The sequence below is a fragment of the Oncorhynchus masou genome, chromosome 13, assembly GCF_036934945.1.
Source record: "Oncorhynchus masou masou isolate Uvic2021 chromosome 13, UVic_Omas_1.1, whole genome shotgun sequence".
In the NCBI taxonomy this organism is placed as follows: Eukaryota; Metazoa; Chordata; class Actinopteri; order Salmoniformes; family Salmonidae; genus Oncorhynchus; species Oncorhynchus masou.
The window spans coordinates 96,074,072-96,079,071 of NC_088224.1; the positions used below are offsets into that span (position 1 = coordinate 96,074,072).

The 5,000-nt window shown below is 37.6% G+C and overlaps 1 protein-coding gene across 1 annotated transcript in view; it reads left to right on the forward strand.

The window, feature by feature from the left end:
• tenm4 (teneurin transmembrane protein 4) overlaps positions 1-5,000 on the forward strand; it is a 716,895-nt gene that overhangs the window by 502,140 nt on the left and 209,755 nt on the right. The gene's annotated exons all lie outside the window — the stretch shown is intronic.

A 5,000-nucleotide genomic window follows, 5' to 3' on the forward strand; every position in this document is an offset into this window, starting at 1 on the left:
CTGGCCATATACACACAGTACTACTGACTGGCCATGTACACACAGTACTACTGACTGGCCATGTACACACAGTACTACTGACTGGCCATATACACACAGTACTACTGACTGGCCATATACACACATTACTACTGCCTGGTCATATACACACAGTACTACTGACTGGCCATATACACACAGTACTACTGACTGGCCATATACACACAGTACTACTGCCTGGCCATATACACACAGTACTACTGCCTGGCCATATACACACAGTACTACTGACTGGCCATATACACACAGTACTACTGCCTGGCCATATACACACAGTACTACTGACTGGCCATATACACACAGTACTACTGACTGGCCATGTACACACAGTACTACTGCCTGGCCATATACACACAGTACTACTGACTGGCCATATACACACAGTACTACTGCCTGGCCATAGTACACACAGTACTACTGACTGGCCATATACACACAGTACTACTGCCTGGCCATGTACACACAGTACTACTGCCTGGCCATATACACACAGTACTACTGACTGGCCATAGTACACACAGTACTACTGACTGGCCATATACACACAGTACTACTGCCTGGCCTACACTTACCATCATCCTCATACAAGACAGTAGTATGCACCCCTGACCAAGGGCACAGCGCAGTACCAAGGGCGGCACAGACCTTTGTTTACTGCTTTAGCCAATCAGGGCACTGTATTCCAGAGGGGTGGGGGATGTATATTTATAGCAGGCCTCTGTCTACGCGGCAGAGCCCCTGAATCAGAGGCTGTAGCCTGCAGGGTCCATTGGGAGTGACTACTGTCCCCTGTCACAGCTGGTTCGGCAGGTTGACCAGCTAATTGACTGTAGTGGAGGTGGAGGTAGACGTGTTCTGCGGTCACAATTCTATTCTATACTATACAATGCAGTACTATATAATACTATACAATATTATACAATACAGTACTATACAATACAGTACTATACAGTACTATACCATTCTATACAATACAATACAGTACTATACAATTATATACAATACAATACAGCACTATACAATAGAGAACTATACCATTATATACAGTACTATACAATAAGGTATTATACCATTCTATACAGTACTATACAATACTATACAATGTTATACAATACAATACAGTAATATACCATGCTGTACAATACAATAGAGTACTATACCATTCTATACAATACAATGCAGTACTATACAATACAATACAGTACTATACCATTCTATACAATGCAATACAGTACTATACAATACAATACAGTATTATGCAATACAGTACTATACCATTCTATACAATACAATGCAGTACTATACAATGCAATACAGTATTATACCGTACTATACAATATAATACATGTATATACCATTATATTCAATGCAGTACTATACAATACAGTAATATACCATTCTATACAATACAATGCAGTACTATACAATACAGTACTATACCATTATATACAATACAATACAATACAGTACTATACAATAGAGAACTATACCATTATATACAGTACTATACATTAAGGTATTATACCATTCTATACAGTACTATACAATACTATACAATGTTATACAATACAATACAGTAATATTCCATGCTGTACAATACAATAGAGTACTATACCATTCTATACAATACAATGCAGTACTATACAATACAATACAGTACTATACCATTCTATACAATGCAATACAGTACTATACAATACAATACAGTACTATACAATACAATACAGTATTATGCAATACAGTACTATACCATTCTATACAATACAATGCAGTACTATACAATGCAATACAGTATTATACCATACTATACAATATAATACATATATATACCATTATATTCAATGCAGTACTATACAATACAGTAATATACCATTCTATACAATACAATGCAGTACTATACAATACAGTACTATACCATTATATACAATACAATACAGTACTATACAATAGAGAACTATACCATTATATACAGTACTATACAATAAGGTATTATACCATTCTATACAGTACTATACAATACTATACAATGTTATACAATACAATACAGTAATATACCATGCTGTACAATACAATAGAGTACTATACCATTCTATACAATACAATGCAGTACTATACAATACAATACAGTACTATACCATTCTATACAATGCAATACAGTACTATACAATACAATACAGTACTATACAATACAATACAGTATTATGCAATACAGTACTATACCATTCTATACAATACAATGCAGTACTATACAATGCAATACAGTATTATACCATACTATACAATATAATACATATATATACCATTATATTCAATGCAGTACTATACAATACAGTAATATACCATTCTATACAATACAATGCAGTACTATACAATACAGTACTATACCATTATATACAATACAATACAGTACTATACAATAGAGAACTATACCATTATATACAGTACTATACAATAAGGTATTATACCATTCTATACAGTACTATACAATACTATACAATGTTATACAATACAATACAGTAATATACCATGCTGTACAATACAATAGAGTACTATACCATTCTATACAATACAATGCAGTACTATACAATACAATACAGTACTATACCATTCTATACAATGCAATACAGTACTATACAATACAATACAGTACTATACAATACAATACAGTATTATGCAATACAGTACTATACCATTCTATACAATACAATGCAGTACTATACAATGCAATACAGTATTATACCATACTATACAATATAATACATATATATACCATTATATTCAATGCAGTACTATACTATACAGCACTATACCATTCAATATAATACAATGCAGTACTATACAATACAATACAGTACTTTAAAATACAATACAATTCTATACAATTCAATGCAGTACTATACAAAACTATACAATATTATACAATACAATACAGTACTATACAACACAATACCATTCTATACAATTCAATGCAGTACTATACAATACTATACAATATTATACAATGCAGTACTATACAACACAATACCATGCTATACAATGCAATGCAGTATCACACAATACTATACAATATTATACAATACAATACAGTACTATACAATTCAATGCAGTACTATACACTATACACTACTATACAGTACTATACCATGATATACAGTACTATACAATACAATACAGTATTATACAATACTATACAATACAGTACAGTACAATACAAGACCATTCTATACAGCACTATACAATGCAATACAGTACTATACAATTCATTACAGTACTATACAATACTATACAAGACAATACAATACAGTACTATACAATACCAGTCTATACAATTAAATATAGTACTATATAATAATATACAATATTATACAATATTATACAGTACTATACAATACTATACAATTCAATACAGCACTATACAATACTATGCAATACAATACAGTACTTTATCATTCAAAACATCACTATACACTACTATCCAATAGTATACAGTACTATACAATACTGTAAAAATACTATACAATACCATATTATACAGTACTATATGAGAGGCCTCAAACTGACTCAGTGAGTTCTGCTGTATGGATGTATTCCGAGAGAGGGAAAGATCAGAGTGTTTATCCATGAACCGTGGTTAGAAAGCATGTTAGCAACACTGATAGGGAGTCAGACCAGACCAGCTCATTCCAGCCGGGCCAGCCCGGTCAGACCAGACCATTCCAGCTGGGCCAGCCCATACCAGCTGGGCCAGCCCAGTCAGACCAGGCAAGCCCATTCCAGCCGTGCCAGCACAGTCAGACCAGACCATTCCAGCTGGGCCAGCCCAGTCAGACCAGACCATTCCAGCCAGGCCAGCCCATTCCAGCTGGGCCAGCCCAGTCAGACCAGGCCAGCCCATTCCTGCCAGGCCAGCCCATTCCAGCCAGGCCAGCTCAGTCAGAGCAGACCAGCCAGGCCAGCCCATTCTAGCCGAACCAGCTCAGTCAGACCAGGCCAGCCCATTCCAGCCAGGCCAGCCCATTCCAGCTGGGCCAGCCCAGTCAGACCAGGCCAGCCCATTCCAGCCGTGCCAGCTCTGTCAGACCAGACCATTCCAGCCCGGCCAGCCCAATCAGACCAGGCAAGCCCATTCCAGCCGGGCCAGCCCATTCCAGCCAGGCCAGCCCATTCCAGCCGGGCCAGCTCAGTCAGACCAGACCAGCCAGGCCAGCCCATTCTAGCCAGGCCAGCTCAGTCAGAGCAGACCATTCCAGCCGGGCCAGCTCAGTCAGACCAGACCAGGCCATCCGGGCCTCGGCAGAGTTGTGCTCTGTATGCAGTGCAGAGCAGAGAGAGACAGAGAGAGATAGCTCTGATTGCATTGCAGGGCTTTTAGACGGGCGGATGTGAGAGCGGACAGGCTAACCTCGGTGTGAGGGATCGATAGAGAAGTGTCTTCCTCCATTTTGCTGCTGCACAGAACAGATGTCCTCTGTTCCTAGTAGCTTTCTGCCTCATAGGCTATATTTAAACATGAGCAGCGACACAGCACGGTGCATTACACGAACAGAGCTGAGGAGTCACGTTATATCTGCATCCCAAATGGCACCATATTCTCTCCATTGTGCTCTACTTTTGATCTTTTGACCCTATGGGCGGGTCCCTGGTCAAAAGTAGTGCACTATATAGGGAATAAGGTGCCATTTGGGATGCCTCCTATGTGCCTGAACTTAAACAGATAATAACGCACTGCTATTGCGCTAGTCTTTTCATTTAGTCTGTTACATTAGTTCAGTACAATGTGATCACAGTAGCAACACTCTTAATTAAGGTTCATTGGAGATATTCATTATATGATGAGTAAAATTATGTGATTATAAATATAATATATATATGATTATAAATATGAGGGATTAAACCTTGAATACGTCGTGGATTAACAATTAGAGATAAAAATCCATTGTTATTTCTTTGTTTTCCGAAGG